General features: G+C 37.1%; 1 protein-coding gene and 1 pseudogene across 10 annotated transcripts in view; both read left to right on the top strand.

The window, feature by feature from the left end:
- The window catches only part of CCSER2 (coiled-coil serine rich protein 2), a 192,420-nt gene that overhangs the window by 45,004 nt on the left and 120,574 nt on the right, over positions 1–26,842 (top strand). The window lies entirely within an intron of this gene.
- On the top strand, positions 18,523–20,973 carry LOC129044881 (transportin-1-like; annotated as a pseudogene).

Raw genomic sequence — 26,842 nt, 5'->3', positions numbered from 1 at the left:
TGTAAACCTTTTACTTAAGCCATTGTTACCAGAGGCTTAAATTGCACAAACATTTCTTTAACCCCTGTCAACACCTTGCATACAAACATTTAATTTAGAGACAGTGTCTTCATCTCATTAGATAAAGGAGGCTCAGAAAAGATAACAGTTTAAGACCTTACATGCTGTCTTACTAGGAGTTATAAGGCAAATATGATTGAAGTGCAAATGAACATGGTGTCCAGCAGATGGCAGCAATAAACCACTTAGTACCTGACAGTTTTTGGAGGCTGCCTTCATTCAGTTCATTGTTGCTGTAACTAATCACAAAATAGCTTTCGCTAAAAGATTTCAGAATGCATCTGGATTGACTGTTAGTCCTTAAGATCCATGAGTTTCCTCCTTGTTCAGTAGGTTTATGTCTATGGTATGGGAAGCAAAAAACATTCATTCTGTGCTTTGGAACAAGATGGTGTTACTTTCTCTTCTGATCTAAGGAGAAGAAGACAAAGTCTGAGAAAGAATAGAGAATTGATGGCAAAAGTTGAGAACCATGTGTTGAGTTCTTGTACAGTGATGTTGAATTTACCCTTTTTGCTCTGAAGTTACGTGAATTTTTTGTTTTGTATAAATTTTAGGCGTGTACCTGTTCAGAATTGTTGGGTTTTTGTTTTTTTTTTTTTTTTTTTGGTGAATTGGACTTTCCATCATTACTTAGTGATCTTCTCTATCTCTAATTATGCTTTTTGTTTTCAGACTCCTTTTTTTCCAAATATTAATATACTTTATCAGTTTTATTTATATATTTTCCCTTCTTTTACTATCAGTCTTTTTTATGTATAGCAAATAGTTTATTATTTTAAAATTTTCAGTTTGTCTTTTTCTTTTGACTAGTGAGTTTAATCCTTTTATGTTTGCATTTATTGTTATACTTGGACTGTATTTACTCTGCCATCTTATTATTTTTATTTAAATTGTCTTGCTTTTTTTTCTGTTTCTTTTTTCTTTTTTTTTTTTCCTACAGTGGTTCAAAGTAGTATCTCTTACTTAACCCCTAAAGACCCTTAGGATATTCTCACTTTTCTTGTCTCTGCAACACTGCTTCTACCAGTCCAGGTAAAGATAAGGAGCTTTCACTAGAATGTACATCAACTGTGTCACTTCTAACACAGTTTAGTTCCACCCACTGTTCATTTCTGCTGACATTGTTTTTGTAGTAAGTCTTCCTTTTTGAAAGAAACAGTGTGTTGATATACATTCTGGTACAATCTCCTAATCATGTCAAGGATCCCAACAAATAGTTTGTAGACTGACTACTTTTCATAACACCAGTCTAGAATCCTGGCTATTTATTTGTTTACATGCTACCAGTATTATGCAGAAGTCTAATTTACGTACAGTAAAATGCACAAATCTTCTGCAGACAGACCGGAGAATTTTGATAAATGTGAATGCTTGTTTGACAATCATCCATATTAAGATATAGAATACTCCCATTGCTCCAGAGTGTTCCCTTTCTGTTCCTTTCAGTCAGTCATTCTCTTACTCTGCAATCACTGTTGGTTTCTCTCACTATAAATTAGTTTTGACTGTTCTTGAACTTTATATAAATGAAATCATAAAGATGTGCTGGTTTATATCCAGCTTCTTTTCATTAATATTATGTATTTGTCAGTTGTAGTTTCTTTACTCTTGCATCATATTCCTTTGTGTGAATATACTACAACTTATCTTATTGTTCATGAGCATTTAGGTTGGTTCCAGTTTCTGGCTATTAGAGTATTGCATGATTGTGAAGATTTTGATATTTTTTTTTGGTGAACATTTATTCATTTTTGTTGGAAAAATGTGTAGGAGAGAGATTCCTGGGTTATAGGCTATGCTGATGGATAAAGATGCTGTCAGTGTTTCAAAGTGATTGTGCCTGTTTACACTCCCCACTGGCAGTAAATGAACATTCCAGAAAACTCACCATCTTGTCTATTCTTGGTGCTTTGTGCCTTTTTGCATTTTTGCTATTTTGTGGGTATAGTAGTATTGCATTGAGATTTTGTCTTGTATTTTTTGATAACTACTCACAGAGCACCTTCACATATGTTTATTGGGCCATTAGGATATATCCTCTTCTGTCAAGTGTCTTCTGTTGGGTTTGTTTTCTTAATGATTTGTAAAAATTCTTCATATTTTTTGATATAAATATTTATTTTGTATCAATATGTAGATGTTTGTATTCATGTGTATATTTATATTTTATATATGTAGAGTGTATTCTTTACTGTGAGTTGCTTTTGAAATCTCTTAGTAGTGTCTATTGATACAGAACTTACCGATTTTGATATTGTCCAGTTTTACAAGTTTTCCCTTTACCGTTACCACTTTTTTTAAAACTGTTTGTGAAGTCTTTTCCCACCTTAATATCATGAATATATGTTTCAATGTTTTGCCATAAAAGCATTATTTATTTTTAACCTTTTACCTGTAGGTCTCTAGTCCCCATCTGGAAATTATTTTTGTGTATGGTGTGAGATAGATGTCAATATTAATTTATTTTAGTCATCTTTCCCCCACTGTACTTCAGGGTCATCCTTGTCATAAATCAATGACTGCATATATAAATATTTCATTGCATAGACAAATATTTCTGTTTATTTTGTCAGTTATATGTTATTTTCATTATCGTAGCTTTAAAATAAATTTTGCTGCCTGGTAGGGTAAGTCTTCCAGCTTTGCCTTTTCCAAGATTTCCGTAGCACTTCTTAGCCTTTTGTATTTCCAATTAAATATTAGAATGAGCTTGTCAATTTCCAGGAAGGACCTGCAGGGATTTTGAATGGGATTGCATTGAATTTATAGATGATTTTGGAGAGAATTGACATATTTATGATGGAGATATAGTCCTCCATTAATTTCAGACTTTAGAAATACTTCTTGCTAATGTTTTGTACTTTTCTATAAAATGTTACACGTTTGATTTTGACACTGTAAGTGGTACCATTTTTATAGTTTTATGAGTTTTTGTTGTATATACAAATATACCTGATTTTTGTCATGTATATTTGACTTTTCTAATAACCTTGTAAATTCATCTACTAGTTATAATAATTTGCCTTTGGATGATTTTGGAACTTGTATATACACTCTATAATCATACCATTTGCAAAAAAGTTGCCTCACAACCCCAGCGCTTGCCCTATTACACAAGTTAGGACCACCAACGTAATGTTGAATTGAAATGGTGATAGAATTTCAGAGAGAAAGCCTTAATAGTTCACCATTAAAGTTTTTGGGAGTTGAGAGGGAGTTTAATCAGAGTATGGAAATTCTCTTTTATTTTGTTTGCTGAATTTTTGTTGCAAATGAATATTAAGTTTTACCAAATGCTTTCTCTACATCTGTTGAGATAATGAAATTTTTTTGTGTTAGTGTGGTAGATTGCATGGCTTGATTTTCAAACAGTAAACTACGTTTTCATTCTTAGAATACATTCACTTGGTCGTGATGTATTATCTTTTCAAATGTTGTTAAACTAGATTTTCTAATTTTTAAATTTTAAAATTATTTTTTTTAATTAAATTTTTTTTTTTTGAGACGAAGTCTCGCTCTTCTCACCCAGGCTGGAGTGCAGTGGTGCAATCTTGGCTCACTGCAACCTCTGCCTCCCAGGTTCAAGCATTTCTTCTGCCTCAGCCTCCCGAGTAGCTGGGATTACAGGCGCCTGCCACCACACCTGGCTAAATTTTGTATTTTTAGTAGAGACGGGGTTTCACCATGTTGGCCAGGCTGGTCTTGAACTCCTGACCTCAGGCGATCCGCCTGCCTTGGCCTCCCAAAATAGTGGGATTACAGGCATAAGCCACCGCACCTGGCCTAAAAATTAATTTTTAGAAAAGAGATAGGGTCTTGCTATATTGTCCAGGCTGGCCTTGAACTCCTGGGCTGAAGTAATCCTCCTCCCACAATCTCCCAAGTAGCTGGGACTACAGGTGCATGCCACTATACCCAGCTCTGCTAATAGTCTATGTTTTTGCATGTATGTTCATGAGTAAGATTGTTCTATTCTGTAATTTTCTTGTTTTTCTACTGATGTTCTTGCCATGTTTTGGTATCAAGATCATGCTGGCTTTATAATGAGTCGAGAAGTGTTTCTTATTTTTCTGTCCTTTGAAAGAATTTGTGTACAACTAATGTGCTTATTCCTTAGGTATGTAAAAGAATTTGCCAGAATTCAGCCTTCTGGACCTGGAGTTTTCTTTATGAGAAGGTTTTTAATAACAGTTTTAATTTTTAGATATTGGCATATTAAAATTTGTATGTATATTTGTGTTGGTTTTTGAAAATTTGTCCATTTCATCTAAACTTGTCATTTGTTGGTGAAAGTTGTTTAGGATTATCCTCTTTTTAACATCTTTAGGGTCTTATAGGGACGTCTGCTTTTCATTCCTAATACTGGTTATTGGTGTTTCCTCTCTTTTTCTTCGTTTCCAAGAACCAAATTTGGGCTTTGCTGATTTTTCTATATTGTGCTTATTTTCTGTTTTTATTGATTTTGGTTTATATCTTTATTTCCTTTCTTCTACTTTTCTTTAGTTTAATTTGTTTTTTCTTTTCCAAAATTTTTGACATGGAAACTAGATAATTGATTTTTAGCCTTTCTCCCTTCTCTGGCATATGAATGAATTCTCATAAAGAGAAGCCTTTATTATTTGGGAAAGAATGCATTCAGTAAACACCCTACTAGTAAATATAGCAGTTAGTTTCTTTTTATGTGCGTTGTTTTAAAATTATGAATTCTAAGGCATGTTGTATAGGCCATTTTCCTTAATGCATTTATATATCCATGAACAATATATAGTATGATTTTGTATGTATTTTACAACTTAGGTAAGTGATACATAGTATTCTACAGGTTTCTTTTTTAACTCAATTTTATGTTTTTTTGTGTATATGTGTATTTATATTGTAGTTCTAATTCATATTTATTACTTTATAATATTCTGTCATTTGATTATACCAGTATTTTTCTCTGTTCCCCTGCTAATCCACGTTTCAGTTATTCTTTATTGCTAATAATAATGTCTACATGGTGTAGCAGTGAACATTCGGATTCAATTCTCTTTGATCATATAAGTCAGTTTCTTTAGGATATAAACCTAGCTATAGCGTTCCTAGGATATAAAACTAGAAATAGTGTATTTTCAGCTTTAATGATATTATCAAACTTCTCCCTAAAATGGTCCTACCAGTGTATACCTTCCAGTAGAGGATGAGAATTTCTGTCACTCCTCATCTGAACCCCATATGTCGTCATCTGACTTCAACATTTTAATCAGTCTGGTGAGTGTGAGATGATACATAATTTTAATTTACATTTACACCGTTATTGATTTTGTCATTTTTTTCACACATTTTACTGGCTGTTTTGTTTCCTTTTATGTAAATTTTTACTTCACTGATTTTTCAATTGGGTTTTGCCATTTTTCTTATTGATACAGAAGAGTTTTTTATGTGGTTGGAATTTAATTCTTATTAAATGTGTTGCAGATAATCTTCTCTGAGCCTGTTGCTTCTGTTTTGTTTTTTGTATCTTTTTACCATTCATAGTTTTTACTTTTGACAATTAAATTTAGTAATGTTTTTCTTCATGGTTTTTGCTTCACATGCTCATGTATGGCGTGTGTGTGTAAGACACCCTTTCCCATCCTAAGGCCATAGAGGTATTTTGTTTACAGAGAGGTGTTATTGCGTAATGATTAAGAGCCAGGGCTCCAGAACAAGCTAAGTTAAAACTCCACCTCTGTCATGTACTAGCTGTGTCTCTCCTGGGATTCTCTGTGTTCCTTTCTTTTTTTTTTTTTTGAGACAGAGTGTAGCTCTGTCGCCCAGGCTGCAGTTCAGTGGCACAATCTCGACTTACTGTAAGCTCTGCCTTCCTGGGTTCACGCCATTCTCCTGTCTCAGCCTCCCAAGTAGCTGAGACTACAGGTGCCCGCCACCACGCCAGGCTAATGTTTTTGTATTTTTAGTAGAGATGGGGTTTCACCGTGTTAGCCAGGATGGTCTCGATCTCCTGACCTCATGATCTGCCCACCTCGGCCTCCCAAAGTGCTGGGATTACAGGCGTGAGCCACCATGCCCAGCCTGTCTGTGTTCCTTTTTTAAAAATATAGATGGTAATTGTACCCACCTCCAGGGCTGATGTTAGGAAGTACATGCCTGAATGGTATGACAGTCATGTGATTCCCTGGTGATACTGGTTGTTGAGTATTTTGAGTATCATCTCTCACTAACTCATGGGATTACTATGAACATTAAATGAGGTCATATATATAAAGTACTTATTAATGCCAGGGATATAACAAGAGCTCAACAGATGTTTGTTATTTTGCTTTCTGATTGTTTTGTTTTACATTTAAGACTTCATCCGAAGTTGGTATTAGGCACAATAATTTACACTCATTAATATTCTTCCACAATATACTTGGGGTGCTATGCAGAAAAGAGTTAATGTCTCAGGTCTAAGATTGCTTCTTCTTAGATAACCCGCTTGAAAGGTTGGCACTGGGCTGGTAAACAGTTCTTTAGAGTGCTATAAAATTTTTCATAAATGATAAGAGCACAGTAGGTTTGCTGTGCCTAAACTGTTGCACAGATAATGTGATTTATGCTGAATACCTGCTTTCCTTCTGGGAGTCTAGAATTTTGGTATATGCGAGGCAGAGGGTACCCACAAGACCATCCCCCAGTGAAACCTTGGGAGCTGAGTTTCTTAAGAACATCCATGGTGATCCGGGCGCGGTGGCTCATGCCTGTAATCCCAGCACTTTGGGAGGCTGAGGCAGGTGGATCACCTGAGGTCAGGAGTTCAAGACCAGCCTGACCAATATGGTGAAATCCCATCTCTACTAAAAATACAAAAATTAGCCGAGCGTGGTGGCACGTGCCTGTAGTCCCAGCTACTCGGGAGGCTAGGAGAATTGCTTGAACCCGGGCAGCAGAGGTTGCAGTGAGCCCAGATCATGCCAGTGCACTCCAGCCTGGGTGACAGAGCAAGACTTTCTCAAAAAAAAAAAAATAACATCCGTATCGTGGACAAGACTTTGCACTCTTTGCATGTATTGTCACAACTGGTTGCTGGAGGAATTAAGCACATCCTGTGTAACTCCATTGGGAGAGGACTCCTGGAAGCTTACACCTGATTTTGCCCCATGTGACTTTTCCTTTCTTATTTTGCTTTGTATCCTGCTGGAATAAATCTTAGTTGTTGATATTACTGTATGCTGAATCCTTTGACTCCTTTTAGTGAATTTTCTATTTTGGGAGTGGGCTTAGGGACTCCTGACACAGGTACTGATATGAAGTTATCTTTGTTTACTTCATGATAGCATCTTTTTTTGTTCATCATCTTTTATATTAGTCCTTTGAAATAGCTATGGACTACCTGCTACCTTTGGTTTCAGACTAGGATGAATTCTAGAGGAGTTGAGTAAATTGGCACTGATAGGTTGGGAAGTAGTTTACTACTTGTTACACTCTCAGTCTCAGAATTTTTGAACTCAATAAACTTTTAACTGATATTTAACTTTCTTGAAGATTAAATATAGCATTTTTTCTGATAAATATTATTATAATCATTGTATGTGCACAATCTTAGGCAAAAACATTTTTTTCTCTTGTAAACACAGTGAGCCATACTCAGAATCTTCTTTGCAGCAATGCTATGACAATACAAGAGCTCTCATTGAAGAATAGTTGAACTACAATGTCATGATGATTGATTTTCTAACACTAAAATATTTAGGAGGTGATAATTTTAAATCATCACATGGAGTGCCTTTATTTTTGGAATGATTTTTATAGGGGACCCAAAGAAGTGTTTGAATCAGATCATCACTGAAAGTATCTGGCTTTATTTTTGTGTTATCAGCCTTGCCTTATCTTCACATAGTGGGGAATTTTAACTCCTTACTTAAATGAGATTCTTGTTCACTTTAAAAGGTAGATCCAAAAACTTACTTGTATGCTTTTGACACACCAACAAGTAGGTATGCCTTCATTTTCATGAGGCTAACACATTTTATTTACATTTCTTTATCTGTGTTTTACTAAGAGGAGAGCTGGCTAGATTTGGGTTTCTACCTCGTGATTGATATAGCTAGACTTTATTGAGATTTAAATGTCTGCTGAATGTCATAATATTCTTAGCAGTGTTTGTGTGGGTATATGAGTTCCCTAGATTATTCGCACTGAAATTTGGAATTTCTCTAGTCCAAAAATATAGAAGAAGAATATAAAAATATCAAACCTGGCTTATATTTGCCTTATTTGGTTTTGAGTTTTAGAATGAATTTAGGAAGTTTTTAATTGCTCTCTAATTTTGTATCTGTGATATTTTACTTAGCTTGGGTTATTTTACTCTAAGGAAGAGACCAGAGATGCGTTAATCTTTTTATTTATTTATTTATTTATTTATTTATTAATATTTTGAGACGGCATCTCCCTCTGTCGCCCAGGCTGGAGTGCACTGGCGTGATCTCGGCTCACTGCAAACTCCCCCTCCCGAGTTCACGCCAGTCTCCTGCCGCAGCCTCCCGAGTAGCTGGGACTACAGGTGCCTGCCACCATACCTGGCTGATTTTTTGTATTTTTAGTAGAGATGGTGTTTCACCATGTTAACCAGGATGGTCTCGATCTCCTGACCTCGTGATCTACCCACCTCAGCCTCCCAAAGTGCTGGGATTACAAGCGTGAGCCACCGTACCCAGCTGAGATGCTTTATTCTTTCTAACATGTATTCACATATACTATCTCAGGTGGTTGCACCTTCTCTACATTTTGCTAGTTTTTCACTTTATTTAACAGTATTATACTACTGTCAAACTGTTTTCATTAAACTCTGGTGAGATCATATTGTTGTTGCTTTAAATCTGTATCTGAATAACAAAGATCATAGCAGAACTAAATGAAATTGAAATTAAAAAATCATAAAAATGATCAGTGAAATGAAAACTTGGTTCTTTGTAAGGATAAACAAAATTGACAGGCTGCCAGCTAGATTAGCCAAGAAAAAAAGAGGAAAGATTCAAATAAGCATGATCAGAAGTGGTAAAGGTGATTTTACAGCTGATACCATGGAAGTACAAAGGATCATCAGAGACTGCTATGAACATCTCTATGTGCACAAACTAGAAAACCTAGAGGAAATGGATAAATTCCTGCAAACATAACATCCCAAGATTGATCCAGTAAGAAATAAAAATAATGAATAATGAAATTGAATTAGTCATAAAAAAACTACCAACTAAAAAAAGCCCAGGACCAGACAGATTCACAGTCGAATTTTACTAGGCATACAAGAGAGCTGGCATCAATCTTACTGAAACTATTCCAAAAAATTGAGGAGGCAGAGGAATTCCTTCTTAACTCATTGTATGAAACCAATATCATCCTGGTACCCAAATCTGGCATGGACACAACAAAAGAAAAAAACTACTGGCCAGTATCCTTGATGAACACACATGCAAAAGTCTTCAACAGAATACTGGCAAACCAAATCAAACAGCAGCTCAAAAAGATAACTAATCATGATCAAGTGGGTTTTATTTTAGGAATGCAAAGATGGTTCAGCATACACACATCAATAAATGTGATCTACCACATAAACAGATTAAAAACAAAATCCATATGATCATCTCAATAGATGAAGAAAAAGCATTTGATAAAATCCAGTATCCCTTCATGATAAAAACCCTCAGCAAACTAGGCATCAAAGGAACATACCTGAAAACAATAAGAACCCTATATGATAAACCTGTAGCCAACATTATACTGAATAGGCAAAAGTTGAAAGCGTTTCCCATAAGAGCTGGAACAAGACGAGGATATCCACTCCCATCACTCCTATCAGCATAGTCCTAGCCAGAGCAAACAGGCAAGAGAAAGAAGTAAAAGCCATCCAAATTATAAAAGAGGAAGTAAAATTATCTGTTTGTTGATGATATGATCTTATACTTAGAAAACCCTAAAGATTTCTCCAAAGACTTTTAGAATTGATAACTTCAGTAAAGTTTCAGGATACAAAATTAATATACAAAAATTAGTGGTATTTCCATACACCATCAGTGCTCAAACAGAACCAAATTGAGAGCTGAAATCAATTTACAATAAACACACACACACACACACACACCCCCACACCCACACACACACCCCCACACACACACCCACCCACCCCTGGGAATACATTTAACCAAGGAGGTGAAAGACCTTTACAAGGAGAAGTACAAAACACTGATGAAAGAAATCATAAATGATACAAACAAATTGAAACATTTCATTCTTATGGATTAGAAGAATATCATTAAAATGACCATACTGCTCAAAGTAATCTACAGATTCAAGGCAATTCCCATCAAATTATCAACATCACTTTTCACAGAATTAGAAAAAACAATCCTAAAATTCATGTGGAACCAAAAAAACACCCCAAACAGCCAAAACAATCCTAAGCAAACAAAACAAAGCCAGAGGCATCACATTACCTGACTTCAAACTATACTACAAAGCTGTAGTAACCAAAACTTCATGGTACTGCTATAAAAATAGACACATTGATTAATGGAACAGAATAGAGAACCAAGAAGTAAAGCCACATACATACATCTGACTGAACTTCGACAGAACCAACAAAAATAAACTACGGGGAAAGGACACCCTATTCAATAAATGGTTCTTGGCAGATTGGCTAGCCATGTGAAGAAGAATGAAACTGCACCCCTGTCTCTCACTATACACAAAAATTAAGATGGATTAAAGACTTAAATGTAAGATCAAAAACTATAAAAATCTGTGAAGAAAACCTAGGAAAAACTCTTCTGGACATTGGCTTAGGCGAAAGATTTATAAGTAAGACCTCAAAAGTAAATGCAACAAATCAAAAATAGATAAATGGGACTTAATTAAGCTTTTGCACAGCAGAAGAAACAACAGAGTAAACAGACAGCCTACAGAATGTGAGAAAATATTTCCAAACTATGCATCTGAAAAATGACCAGTATTCAGAATTTACAAGGAACTCAACAAGAAAAAAATGCATAACTCCATTAAAAAAATAGGCAAAGGATATGAACAGACATCTCTCAAAAGAAGACATACAAGCAGCCAACAAACATTAAAAAAAAAAATCAGTAATCATTAGAGAGATGCAAATCAAAACCACAGTGAGATTCTACCTCACACCAGTCAGAATGGCTGTTATTAAAAAGTTAAAAAATAAATATGTTGGTGAGGATGTGGAGAAAAGGGAATACTTATAACACTTGGTGGGAATGAAAACTGAAAATTAGTACAACCTCTGTGGAAAACAGTACAGAGATTTAGCAAATAACTAAAAATAGAATTACCATTTGATCCAGCAGTCCTACTACTGGACATCTACCCAGAGGAAAAGAAGTTATTATATCAAAATGATATCTGCACTTGTATGTTTATCACAATAAACATAAATTATCAAAATAGCAAAGTCATGGAATCAACTTAAGTGTCCATTAGTAGTTGATTGGATAAAGAAAATGTGGTGTATATACACCATTGGAATACTATGCAACCATAAAAAAGAATGAAACTGAGACCGGGCCTAGTGGCTCATGCCTGTAATCCCAGCAGTTTGGGAGGCTGAGGCAGGCGATCACTTGAGGCCAGGAGTTCAAGACCAGCTTGGCCAACATGGCTAAACCCTGTCTACAAAACTTAGCCAGGCATGGTGGCACACACCTGCGATCCCAGCTACTCGGGAGGCTGAGGCACAAGAATCACTCGAACCCGGGCAGAGGCTGCAATGGAGGAGGCTGCAGTGAGCTGAGATTATGTCACTGCACTCCAGCCTGGGCAACAGAGCAAGACTCTTTCTCCAGAAAACAAAAAACAACAACAACAAAAGAAGAATGAAGCTGTATTCTTTGTAGCAACATGGACAGAGCTGGAGGCCATTGTTCTAAGTATAATAAGTCAGAAACAGGAAATCATATACTGCATGTTCTCACTTGTAAGTGAGAGCTAAACAGTGGGTACACATGGACATAAACATGGAAATAATAGATATTGGGGACTTCAGAAGTGGGGAGGATGGGTGGGGGATAAGAGTTGAAAAATTACCTATTGGGTACAGTGTTCACTGTTTGGGTGATGGGTTTCTGGAAGCCCAAACCTCACCATTATGCAACATGTTCATGGAGAAAACTTACACGTCATGAATCTAAAATCTAAAAAAAGTCTGTATCCATGTTCAGGGCCTTTTTCATACTACTGCTACCTTGCCTACATTCCCGGGCTAAGACCATTTGAGATTATTTATATTTTTCTTAATGCTCCCATCTATTCCTCCTTTAAGGCTGTATTCAGACTTTTATTTTCTCCCCTCCCCCTAAGGGTTAACTGTTCAGTGATGAGACCCCATGACACTTTAAATCACACCCTGGTTTTCTGCCTTTCTCCTTCCTGTTACATCGTGAGGACAGCCTCTTTTCATCTTTCTGTGCTGTGATACTGACTTAGTGTGTGTAGGAAAGGTGCTCGATAAATGGCTCTTTCCAGTTAGAATTAATTACTCCTTTCTTCCTACTTCTAATCATGTTGCTTCCTCCTACATTTGGCACTTTATTTCAGTTTATAGTATACTACTCTGTATTGATCTTCATACCTGCACTGAAGTAATTTTATTATTATTATTTTTTTGACACAGAGTCTGGCTCTGTGGCCCAGGCTGGAGTGCAGTGGCGCAGTCTCAGCTCACTGTAAGCTCCGCCTCTCAGGTTCACACCATTCTCCTGCCTCAGCCTCCCGAGTAGCTGGGACTACGGGCGTCCACCACTACGCCCGGCTATTTTTTTGTATTTTTAGTAGAGACGGGGTTTCACCATGTTAGCCAGGATGGTCTCGATCTCCTGACCTCGTGATCTGCCCGCCTCGGCCTCCCAAAGTGCTGGGATTACAGGCGTGAGCCACCACGCCCGGCCACACTAAAGTAATTTTGAAGACAAGGACTGGACTTTTCTTTTCTTTTGTTTTTTTGAGACAGAGTCTTGCTCTTCGCCCAGCCTGGAGTGCAATGGCACGATCTCGGCTCACAGCAACCTCCACCTCCTGGGTTCAAGCAATTCTCCTGCCTCAGCCTCCTGAGTAGCTGGGATTACAGGCGCACAACACCATGCCTGGCTAATTTTTTGTAGTTTTAGTAGAGACATGGTTTCACCATGCTGGCCAGGCTGGTCTCGAACTCCTGACCTCGTGATCTGCCCTCCTCGGCCTCCCAAAGTGCTGGGATTACAGCGCGCCTGGCCTGGGCTTTTCTTCAGTAAAATTCTCATTTTCTGATGTTTATGCCCCTTTAACTCAGGTTTTATCGTACATCCTGCATCAGTATTAAGTTTCTTCTTAGTATGTATGTTTAGATTCTATTGCTTTGGGTTAGAATAAAGTCTCAAAGTTTGGTTTGTGATCCATAAGGTTATTTCATGGCTGGACTTTGCCTTGTTTACATTTGTCCTTTCACTGTGGATACGTAGCCTTTTTGATCTTTTCTACTGAGGCCACTGTAGAGTGTTATTTTCCACATTCATTCGTACTCATGAAGTGGTGGGAAGGGTTGGATAGATGGTGTTGATGATCTCTACAAAGTGATGCAGAAACCAGTGTACTTGTACGTATTATAAAGTGACAGCAAAAAGTACAGATGACTCCCCCCCTACCCCCTTGAGCCATTTACACATAAGCTTCCTACCTGAAGCCCTATGGCCTTCAGATACTTTAATACAGTAATTCCCAAACTTTCTGGCACCAGGGACTGGTTTTGGGGAAGACAGTTTTTCCATGGACTGGAGTGCAGATGGAGATGGTTTTAGGATGAAACCCTTCCACCTCAGATCATCAGGCATCAGATTCTCATAAGGTGTGTGCAACCTAGATCCCTCATGTGCGCAGTTCACAATAGGGTTCACTCTCCTATGAGAATCTATTGCTGCTGGTGATCTGACAGGAGGCAGAGCTCAGGCAGTAATGCTCATTTGCCTGCTGCTCACCTCTTGCTGTGCAGCCTAGTTCTTAACCAGCCATAGACTGGTACTGGTCCATGGCCCAGGGGTTAGAGACTTCTGCTTTAATGTATATGTCTTGGAAATAAGAACATTTTCCTGTATAATCACAGAATAACCATTCGCATCATGAAATTAACATGAATGCATTACTACCACCAAATCCTCGGACCCCATTCAAGTTTCTCCATCTGACCAATAACTTTTTTTTTTTTTAGTTGTCAAATGATCCTTTATTGAAATATTTTCCTTTGTGCTTCTTAACTAGCTGGCCATTCTACCGCACCACTGTTTATGTCATCTATGATGTCATGAGGGTGGCGGCCATCAGCATTGCAGCCCACAGACTAGGCAGTCCTCAGGATCTCTTTAATCGTTCCAGAGAGTTCTCTGGCTAAAGATCAGTGCCACATCTGTCGAGCAATGTTGACAATCTCATCAAAAGTCATATTTTCACCTTGTTTAATATTTTCCTGTTTCTTTCTGTCTCCTGGCAGTTCCTTGAGGGCTTTGATGATCGGTGCAGAGGGAGAAGGTACCACGTCAATCTGGGCCTGTCTATTCTGAATAGTCAGTTTCACTGTAATTCTCAGATCCTTCGAGGTACTGGTTGCCTTGTGGGCCGATCTTGGGGGCCAGTGCAGATGTGGCATTGACTTTACCTCGGTACACCTCAGATATACAACTTTGATCTCAAAGCTGGGGTGGAACTTCAGCAGCATGGTGGAGGCCGCTGGTGTCGGATGAACCTGGATTTGGTACAACCAAAGAGAGTTGCACCTTGGCCTCTTCTGAGCCAAAAACTGAAGGCAATAATATCTTCTATAGTAAAAAGATCCGTGTTAGAATCACACGCTGGTTTTGTTAATCAGGGACTTTAGTGTCTTCAGTCTCCTGGCCAGTGAGTGCTCCTTCAAGCAGACTCCTGTGCTTTTCTCTTCTCTCATAATTCTTTGAGCACTCCCTTGCTCTTTTGTACAAGATGTTTTAGTCTCATCTTTCATTTTTTTTCTGCCCTAGGCCTGGAATGAGTGATTTCTCCTAGGGCCCTTGTTCTTTTTATTAGGAAATGCTGTTTCAGAGCCAAGTTTTGGGGGCTGGATATGCTCACTGCTATTGAAAAGTTGCTGCTCACAGGCATCTTCAGTGGTGAGAGCTAGGGAATATATTTATATATATACATATATACTTCCACACACATGTATCAATATTTATGTCCACATTATTTATATATTTTGAAAACCATGAATTCACACTAATACCACCAATTCCATCCTAACACCACAGGATTCAATTCTAGTTTTTTCCCTTTCTATATTTGCAGTCCCCATCTCTGACAGTGATAAGCCTGACTCCCATTATTATCCTTAAAATATTTACAGTTATGCATTATTTAACAATGGAAATACATTCTGAGAAATGTGTTAGGTAATTGCATTGTTGTGAAAGCATCATAGAATGTACTTAAACAAACTTAGATATTGTAGCCTACTATACACCTAGGCTATGTGATATTAGCCTATTGCTGTTAGGATACAAACCTGTATAGCATGTTACCTTACTGAATACTGTAGGCAATTGTAACAATAATGATATTTGTGTATCTAAGCATATCTAAATATAGAAAAGGTAATGCACTGCACTATGATGTTATGACAGTTACAACATCATTATGTTACTAAGCAATAGGAATTTTTCAGCTCTGTTATAATCTTAAGGGACCAGTTTTATATGCAGTCATTGACCAAAATGTTGTTATATGGTGCACGACTGTTCTTATTTGATTAATTTCCTTCTTTATAACCCACTTCACTTCTGCCACCATATCCTTTTCCATATCGATGTCTTTCTCATCCTACTTGGGCTCTGAAACCTCTACACTATTAATACATGGATTATTTGAAGGAGGATTTATGGAGATGATCTTGGACATCTTAATCTTAATCATACAGATGCAGTATAAATATTCTAAGACCTTAACATGTATCTGTTTTTTGTTGTTTTTTTTTTCTTTTTTATGGAGTCTTGCTCTGTCACCCACGCTGGAATGCAGTGGCATGATCTCGATCTCAACTCACTGCAACTTCTGCCTCCTGGGTTCAAGTGATTCTCCTTCCTCCGCCTCTTGAGTAGCTGGGATTACAGGCACACAGCACCATGCCTGGCTAATTTTTGTATTTTTAGTAGAGATAGGGTTTCACCATGTTGGCCAGACTGGTCTCGAGCTTTGATCTTAAGTAATCCACCTGGCTTGGCTTCCCAAAGTGCTGGGATTATAGGTGTGAGCCACCGTGCCTGGCCAGGCATATATCTGCTTTATTATCATAATGAATGACATTAAAAAATCATGAAAAATGCTTCTGTGTGTAATACGCTTTATAGGGTCTGGATCATTTAGTGTGATTAATATGGAAGCTTGGATCTAGAAGTCTGCAGAGAGCTAAAAGCTTCATTTTTTCAAACAATATTTCAAAATTTGGTGTAAACTCTGATTTTTAGGGAATCCAAATTAGATTATCTTAATGGTCAGTTTATGTGATAGTGTTTAATTATAATCAGTCATGAAAGTGCACGGCAACTAATGTTGGAAGGATTTGTAAGAATCCTGAGATAAGCTCAACCCTGAAGATTGGAGAAGCATCTATTTCAAAATTATTTGAAAAGGGAAAAACATTGCTTATTTAGAAAAAGATAGCACATATGATACTATGTTTGTAGAGATAAAGAATTTACTGCCCTTTAAAAGCATCTTATTAAGGGTGCTAAGTATCCAGAACTTTTTTTTTTTTTTTTTGTAATTAGGGTCAGACTGAATAAAAAACACATTTGTAAATCTATTAATGTATTAGTTTTCTCTCATTGCTGTGACATATTACCACAGTTAGTAGTTTAAAACAGTATTTATCTCAAGTCCAAAATGTGTCCCACTGGGGCAAGGCTGTGTTCCCCTGGATGCTCTAGGAAAGCACCTAGACCTCCGTTCTTCCATTCACTTGGCCTTTTACTATTTGGCAAAGCTGTAGTGTATTTTATATGCAGAAAAATTAGATGCTATAGGATCAAGGTCATAGAGATTATTTAGTCTTATGCATTTATTTCATAAATAAAGATAGTGAGGCCTAGAAAGGTAAAGTCATATAGTCACTCTAGCAATGCAGAGTAAAACTTGGAACAACTGGCTCCCAAGTCATTGTTTTTACTGCCACCATAGATTTATACTAGGTTTCTCCTTTAAGGTAAAGAAGAACCTGTTTAGCGCTGTTCTCTATTTTCTGTCTGTTACCAAAAGACTCCCTTTTGGAGAATGGTTTACTTGGACTCTTATTGGAGAAACCTTTTTTGAAAACCAAACATTCAGATGATCTGCTTCTGCACTTGTTTTTATCTTTGTACCAAACTATAGTAGAGTCTGAGAACAAAAGGAGAAAAGGCAGTATATGGAGGGTTTTCTATATATGTTTCTTTTTGGTTCATTCATTTATGTTCAGCTTGCTTTTAAAAATTGCTTTCTGTTTGCTATGGCTGGAAGAATGTTGAATGCTTTAAGAAAGGGCAGGAGGGATTGTGGAGTGTATGAGGAACTATGAGAAGGCCGGGATATCCTGAGCACTGACTCAGAGGAAAGAAGTGGCAGGAGAGGAGGCTGTCAGTACAGAGCTTTTATAGAGCTTGAAGGATTTGGATCTTTGCCTTAAAAACTGAAGGCAAGCAGTTGGAGAATTTTAAATTGCAAAAAATTTCATTCAGTTTACATTTTTAAAATGCTTTGTATGAAGATTGAATTAGAGGGGAGCTAGACAGGATCATGGAAGCTAATATTCAAGTGAGAGGTGGTAGTAGCTTATGATATTGTGGTGGCAAAGTGGAGATCTGGCGGGGTGAGTAGTTTTGAAAATGGGTTTAGAGGGTACAGTTGACCAAATTCCATTATTGATTGACTGTAGTGGTGAAAAACATCACCTCCCTACCTTTAGAAGTTATAACTAGTGTTTCTGCTTTCATTCATTTTGCCAAATTATTTTATCACCAGTTTGACTTGTTACTTTTCTTGTGGCTTTCCCATTCCTTCTATGTCACATCTGCGCTTTGGCTTTTTTCTTTTCATAATCTGTTCTCACTTTTATTTCAGTCTGTCTAGTCACTTTTAATCTCTAGTTACTACTACATGTTCCTGAATGTATCGTTGATACTTTGTTATCTCTCTTGTCTCTCCTATAAGTTTCTGGCACCAAGTAAGGACTCAATAAATAATTGCTGAAATGGATGTCATGATGACGTTTGATAAATACTGCCTTTTAATTCAAAATAAATAGAAACATTTAAATTAAAAGTACTGGCGCTGGGTGGCTGTGGCGGCGGCGGCGGCAGCAGCAGCAGCAGCAGCAGCAGACGACGACGTTGGCGGCTGGGCTGCCAGGAGCAGTTCCGCTGGGTTTTGCCATTCAGGGCACCCCAGCAAACTAAGATGGAGTATGAGTAAAAACCTGACAAGCACGAGCTTCAGCAAATCCTGCAGCTGTTGAAGGAGTCCCAGTCCCCAGACACCACCATCCAGAGAACTGTGCAACAGAAACTGGAACAACTTAATAAATATCCAGACTTTAACAACTGATTTTTGTTTTTACAAAATTAAAATCTGAAGATGAACCCACAAGATCTCATCTTGAAGAATAATGTGAAAGCACACTTTCAGAACTTCCCAAATGGTATAACAGACTTTTATTAAAAGTGAATGTTTAAATAATATTGATGACTCCTCTCCTCTGATTAGAGCCACCATTGGTATTTTGATCACAACCATAGCCTCCAAGGGAGAATTGCAGAATTGGCCTGACCTCTTACCAAAACTCTGTAGCCTGTTGGATGCTGAAGATTACAACACCTGTACAGAGGGAGCATTTGGCACCCTTCAAAAGATTTGTAAAGATTCTGCTGAGATTTTAGGTAGTGATGTTTTAGATCATCCTTTCAACATCATGATTCCCAAATTTTTACAGTTCTTAAAGCACAGTAGTCCAGAAATAAGGTCTCATGCTGTTGCATGTGTCAGTCAGTTTATCATCAATAGGACTCAAGCTCTAATGTTGCACATTGATTCTTTTATTGAGAATCTCTTTGCATTGGCTGGTGATGAAGAACCAGAGGCACGGAAAAATGTGTGCCGAGCACTTGTGATGGTTTGAAGTTTGAATGGATCGCCTACTCCCTCACATGCATAATATAGTTGAGTACATTCTACGTAAGACTCAAGATACATGGCCATGTTTTCACTGATCAAGGACAGTGGCTCAGCAATATGATGAAGATGGAATTGAAGAGGAAGATGATGATGATGATGAAATTGATGATGATGATACAATTTCTGACTGGAATCTAAGAAAATGTTCTGCTGCCCTAGATGTTCTTGGAAATGTGTATCGTGATGAACTGCTGCCACATGTTTTACCCCTTTTGAAAGAATTACTTTTTCATCATGAATGAATTGTTAAAGAATCAGGCATCTTGGTTTTAGGAGCAGTTGCTGAAGTTTGCATGCAGGGCATTATTCCATACTTGCCTGAGCTTATTCCTCACCTTATTCAGTGCCTCACTGATAAAAAGGCTCTTATACATTCCATAACATGCTGGACTCTTAGCCGCTATGCACACTGGGTAGTCAGCCAGCCACCAGACACGTACCTGAAGCCATTAATGAGTGAATTGCTAAAGCACATCCTGGAGAGCAACAAGAGAGTACAAGAAGCTGCCTGCAGTGCCTTTGCTGCCTCAGAAAAGGAGGCTTGTACAGAACCTGTTACTCACTTTGCTTAGATACTTGATACCCTGGTCTTTGCATTTAGTAAATACCAGCATAAGAACCTGCTCGTGCTTTACAATGCCTTAGGAACATTAGCAGATTCAGTAGGACATCATTCAAACAAACCAGAATATATTCAGATGCTAATGCCTCCACTGACCCAGAAATGGAACATATTAAATGGTGAAGATAAGGATCTCTTCCCTTTACCTGAGTGCCTATCTTCAGTTGCCACAGCACTGCAGTCTGGCTTTCTTCCATACTGTGAACCTGTGTAAGAGACAATGAGGAAAACTTGCGCAAGCCATGCTAAACAATGCTCAACCAGATCAATATGAAGCTCCAGATAAAGATTTTATGATACTGGCTCTTGATTTACTGAGTGGCCTGGCTGAAGGACTTGGAGGCAGCATTGAACAGCTGGTAGCCCAAAGTAACATCCTAACACTAATGCATCAGTGGATGCAGGATAAAATGCTAGAAGTTCGACAGAGTTCTTTTGCCCGGTTAGGTGACCTCACAAAAGCTTGCTTTCAGCATGTTAAGCCTTGTATAGCTGATTTCATGCCAATACTGGGAATCAACCCAAATCCAGAATTCATTTCAGTCTGCAACAATGCCACATGGGCAGTTGGAGAAATCTCCATTCAAATGGGTATAGAGATGCAGCCTTATATTCCTATGGTGTTGCACCAGCTTGTAGAAATCATTAACAGACCCAACACACCAAAGACATTGTTAGAGAATACAGCAATAACGATTGGTCGTCTTGGTTACGTGTGTCTTCAAGAGGTGGCCTCCATGCTACAGCAGTATGAAGACCCTGGTGCACCTTTCTGAGAAACATAAGAGACAATAAGGAAAAGGATTCAGCATTCCGTGGAATTTATACCATGATCATTGTGAATTCCAGTGGTGTAATCCAAGATTTTATATTTTTTTTGTGATGTTGTTGCATCATGGATTAACCCAAAAGATGATCTCAGAGACACGTTCGGTGTAAGATCCTTCATGGGTTTAAAAATCAAGTAGGCGATAAAAATTGGAGGCATTTCTCTGACCAGTTTCCTCTTCCCTTAAAAAGAGCGTCTTGCAGCTGTTTATGGTGTTTAATACACGTAAGCTGCAGTCCCAAAATTAGGGGTCCTTCAGTCTTGGAGACTATGAGGGAGCCTCTGCACCCAGGGAAAATGCTACCCTTTATGGGGGGAAGGGTAAACCAGTAGGGAATACACTACAATCTCAACCCTACTGGAAGGGGCAGGAGGGAGGTGTTGCTGTCACTGTGTTAAGTCGATGTTGGGAAACATTTTAACACCTGGAGCCTTTGTGGGTGGAAATATGTCTCCAATTACAACTCTGCACTGGATTTGAAGAAGAAAAAAAAAAAAATCTGCTCAGTCTACTCACAAAACAGCACATTGTGGAATATTATGGAGAATTGTAACAAAACAGGAACCATATAAAGGATGCATAGGGACAAGAAAGAGGAACAATTCTATAGCGCATAATAAAGGAAACCTAAGAATGGGAGTTACAAATAGTAAAGAAAGCTTTTTTTTTTTTTTATTTAAAGTTTTTTTTTTTTTTTAATCCAAGTTTTCCCACATGATGGGGCTTTGTTTTGCATGTTGATGAAGAACTGCACAAACAGAACTAATATAGTTAAAATCAGCTTGCCTTCCCATAGTAGAAGCAGGTTCTTGGAAGTTACAATTTAAGGTACCCCAAAAAAGTTGGAAATAAAACAAACATGAACAATGAAGCACCCTGTAAAATGCCAAATGAGTCACTCCTTTTACCTTTTTTGGGCTGGGCAGGCTGGGTGGAATAAATGGGGTTTGGTATATCAAACTAAAGATGACATCTTAATTTTGCATTGAATATTAATGTAGCGGATATAATTTGATGGTTGTACTTCATTAGATTTAATTTCTAGGCCAATATGTTATTTTTTAAAGTGCAGTTTAAGGGTTAGGCATGCTTTCTGGCTCATAGTGGTTGAAAGTAATTTAAATTAGTGGGGAAGTAGCATGCTTGCATCACATAGAGTGAGATTGGTATTCATTTACCTATGTTGCAGCAATTTGTGTTGCAGTTCACCAATTTAGTGTAGCCCTGCTACACTAAATTGTTCCTTCTTAAGATTTGTGGGTTTTATTTTCATTAAGAATATAGATATATAAAGTACTGTAGCTTACAGCTAGTCCCTGAAATATCTTTTTTAGGATCTGTTAGGAATAAGATTGATATTGCATTGTGTGTAACCTGCACAATGTGGAAAGCTGATATACCTGTACAAAATCTTTGCCTCTGTGCTGTCAGTGTGATGTGCTTTCTGCATGGTTATATACTACTCATGATTCTATCAAAATTTCTAAAATTTAAATTACGTGGTAAAAGATGTGTAAAAGGCTGCATAAATGTCAGTTGGCACATAAAGACAATTGTAGAAGTTGAAAAATGATTGCTGTATATCAGTGTTTATCCCCACTCAACACACTGCCTTCTAAGCTTCCTTTTTTTTGTTCAAAGCATGATCTTAAAGATATGTTTAAGTTAATGGGTGTAATGCTGGGTTCCTACGCTGTATTTTGGTGCATGTTGGTGGCCCTCTGTGCCGTAGATATATGCACATAGGTTGCAAGTTAAAAGCTACAGAGTGAAAGTTGGTTTGGATCCTCTTCATTTCATTTGTTTAGCTTTTCTGTTATTTTTCTCTACTTACATGTATTCCTGTGAATAAATCCTTGTTAACCCTTAAAAAATTAAAGGTACTGTTTAATACTTTTCACTTAGTTTTCTATATACATTATGACATAACCTATTTACAAAGTAAGTTTCTAAGGTATCACGTGTCATAATAGCAAGATGCAAGTAACTAAAAATGTGATGCTAGCATAGATGTGGTAGTGGAGGGACAGCTTATAGAAAGTTGAGATGGTCCTAATGTAGGTAAATAGAAATCTCAAACTGATATTGATACTTTCAGGTATGCTTTGACATTGAGTTACAAAATTTGAACGAATAGAAGGGAGCTACTCCAACTCAGTAGTGAATCTTCCATGTACATTTAATTATCAGTATAGATCTTTTTGTCCTATTAATATAACTTTAATGTTATATTAATTGTGTGAAGAAAAGTTTAAATGTATGAAATGTAGTTGTTGTGATTCTTTAAACATAATTATATTTTTCTTCATTCAGTATTAATGTTTCTTATAGATTAAGTATGTTACAATATGAAGTTCAGTTCAATAATTCTTGAGCTTCTACTATGCTCCAGGCATACTCTTAATTTCTGAGGACACTGAGGTGGATAAGGCTGTCCTTGTCCTTAATTAGTTCAAAATCTTATTTGATAGGCAGATAAATTATAAACACATGATCATAGTATGAATTTATAAATGATTAGTATGCATGTGCTCTTGAAATAACAAAAGGAAAGTGTGTGTGTGTGTGTGTGTGTGTGTGTGTGTGTGTGTGTGTGTGTTAGGGGGGTCATTCAGAAGCTTTTGAAGAGGAAGTTAACTTGTGAGTTGAGTGTTGAAGAATGAGTGCAAGTTTTACCAGTTGGCCAAGGAAATTAGATGGTGAGCATTTTAGTGTATGGAACAGCATGTACAGCATGAGTATATCACAAAATCATGATGTGTGAGAGGAATATCAGCAATGCTGAGTATAGGGTGTGGCGTAGAGGGTAGTTGGAAATGACCCCAGGGAAGTAAGATGGTGGAAAGGAAGGAAAATTCAGTATCTCAAACTGAAAGGACAAATGATATTTATAAATCAGATTTTTAAAATAAGAAAGATATAACATTAAATATTATAAATATTTCTTTATCAGATCCTCATACACCCCGCCTATACATGTGACCATAAACAGAGTACTTTTTTTCTGAACATTTTTTCTCATAAAAATGAAGTTACTGGGTTACCTAAACTCCTTCTTGATCAAAGCCTGTGTTGCAGAGAAAAAGTCAGTGAACTTAAAAGTAATTTGTTAATAAACAGAGTAGGTGGGGTGCAGTGGATCATGCCTGTAGTTCCAGCACTTTGTGAGGCTGAGGTGGTAGGATTGCTTGAGCCCAGGAATTTGAGACCAGACTGAGCAATGTAACAAGACCCCATCTGTACAAAACACTAAAAAATTAGCCAGGCATGGTGGCATATGCCTGTGGTTCCAGCTACTTGGGAAGCTGAGGTGGGACGGTCACTTGAGTCCAGGAGGTTGAGGCTGCAATGAGCCATGATTGTGCCACTGCACTCCAGCCTGGGTGACAGAGTGAGACCCTGTCTTAAAAAAAAAAAAAAAAAAAAAAAAAAGAACAGAGTGTAATATGTTCCTTTTACCTAGCATAGTACCTGGCATAGAGTAGTTGTATAATGGGTAATATTTTTGGAGAAAATATTGAATTCTGCGATTTGGATCAAGTAGCTATTACAAAATTGTTATAGTTAATGAGGACACTGAAGCTAAGAGTCTTTCACTAATTGAATGAATTTTAGGAGTTGTTGAAGTTGCTATTCTAGCCTGAATAAGTAATTAAATATTTTTCAATTTAGGTTATTCGGTTTTATTGTCCTATGGTGATTATAAGTATTGCTTTCAGGCTCTTCAACTTCTAGTGGCATTTGTGTGGTACTTCCGCAATCTTTTATCCCTTTCCTGGTCTTGGAAGTCAGGCAACCTGTATTAGCAGAAGCTGCCAGCTTGGTAGCTTAAGTTGGGTTGCATGGAGACACAGATAGGAAAGTTGGTCTGTGGAACCTCTTTCTACCTTTTAGTACATGGTGAAGGAGAAAATAGCATGAGAACATTAGACCAACCATTGGGAAACCCAGATTTCAGCTGTAGCTGAATAAGTAGTGTCTCATATGACCACAAAATATTCCAGGCTTATCTTGTATTTTCCCTGCCCTAGCCCTTGAGTCGTCATGTCTCCAAGGAAGATTTTTATTGAAGAATGAGATTTAGAAACCAAGATCTGGGGCCTAGGTGTGTTTGTTGCTACTGAGGTGTAATTGCTTTTAGTTATTGTGGCAGACAGAACTGACAATTATATGTATACACACACACTTCTCTTCTATATTTATTTCTGTATCCATTTCTACATATATAAAGACCAAGAGTTCACATGGATACCTTTGACTCCAATCAAATGCCACAGAATTTGTTCTAGCCTTTCTTCTTATTTTTAAGCCTTTTCTCAGAAAGTGAGAAACTTGGTTTCTCAACCACAATATATTTACTTAGTTATTCAACACTGTGTGTGTGTGTGTGTGTGTGTGTGTGTAAGGATTATAGTATATATTTATACATAGTTATAGATAATAGTATATATTTATGGTATATTATATACCATAACTATACTATATTTATACTATATTATATACACACAGAGTTTCAGAATTGCTAACTTACACCCTATGAAAAAGATTTACTAACTTACAATATTTGTTTAGCATTTTTTTAAACCTTAACCTTACAGAATACAATAAGTACTGTTTTCCAAGTTTACTTATGTTAGTTCTTTTAGTTCTCAATCCTTTCAGTGTGATTGTATTATTCATTTGTAATACTTTTAGGTTCATTTGTTGCTATTTGTATTTCGTTTTGGGTTCTGCCCATATCATGGTTTATTTAAAGTACTTATTTATTTCATGTTACTTCATAGAGATCTTCCCTTTTCTTCTCTTTTAAAAAATATTTTATCTTTAAATTGTAACCTATGTATGTATTTGTTTGTTTATTTTGAGACTGGGTTATGAGACTGGCTAATTTTTTTATTTTTGGTAGAGATGGGGTTTCACCATGTTGCCAAGGCTGGTCTTGAACTCCTGGGCTTAAGTGATCCACCCGTCTTGGCCTTCCAAAGTGTCGGGATTACAGGCGTGAGCCACCACATCTGGCCGAGATCATCCTTATTCTTTTTGTACTGCTGTATTACTATTTATTTTGTAGATTGTGCATTGTTTATTCAATTACTCTCCCAACAATGGGCATCAAGATTGTTTCCAATATTTTACAGTTATAAACTGCCGTAATGACTATGCTAGTGTAGAGCATTATTATTTTTGTAATTTAGATAAAAAACATATCCACCACCTTACTTGTGTCCATACCAGCTCCTATTCAGTTGTTTAGAAACTTCTGCATATAAAAGTGCTAGTCAGTATTACTATATGATAGTTGTTATGCATGGTATTCTATTTTCCTAGAACATTCCAGTCACTTTCTACTCTTACCTAAAGCTTACTGGTAAATCTTAAGTGCATTGATTAATACATCTCTGGTATTACCATAATCTACTGATAAAATCATCCTATGATATTTTTATTACCACCTCCCCCAAAGTATAATGTCCTTAAGATATGAAATTCTTCAGTAAAACAGAACAAAAAGAAAAGCTTTTAAAAAATGTTACTGAAACTTCATTTGATGTAATATACAAAAATGTGATGGGGCTGTCCTCAGGTTAAATGGGCACTGATGGATGCACTGTAACTTGACTGGTTTGAGGACAGAAAATTGAGCCTAAAATAAGGAAATTCTGACTGCTGAAGGAATTGAGGTCACTCAATACATTCATTTTCTCTCATCTAACAAAAAGACTACACATACCACTAATGCACTTGGCATTTTGATTTATTAAATATATATGTTAACTGAAGTCTGCCATCCACTGTTATAATCAGTATAGCTAAAATTACTCATCTGAAACCTGTGAAGGCTGAAGTAAAAAAGTAAATTTTAAAAGGCTTAAGTAAAGTCCAGTCAAGCAAAACTTGATTTGAGCTTACTGCTGAGGTCTACAACATATTACATTACTGCAACCATTAGAAGTCCCACCAGTCACACCTGACTCTTCTTTTTCAGGTGCTAATGTGCTTCTGTAGTGGACTATTTCTGTTTCAGCCTTCTGTAAGGCATCACAGAAAGGAAGGAACAAATATTTAAATTATAGAAAGTGAATGCAGT

The sequence above is a fragment of the Pongo pygmaeus genome, chromosome 8 (assembly GCF_028885625.2).
Source record: "Pongo pygmaeus isolate AG05252 chromosome 8, NHGRI_mPonPyg2-v2.0_pri, whole genome shotgun sequence".
Classification (NCBI taxonomy): Eukaryota; Metazoa; Chordata; class Mammalia; order Primates; family Hominidae; genus Pongo; species Pongo pygmaeus.
This window is presented reverse-complemented; position numbering and strand designations above follow the sequence as displayed.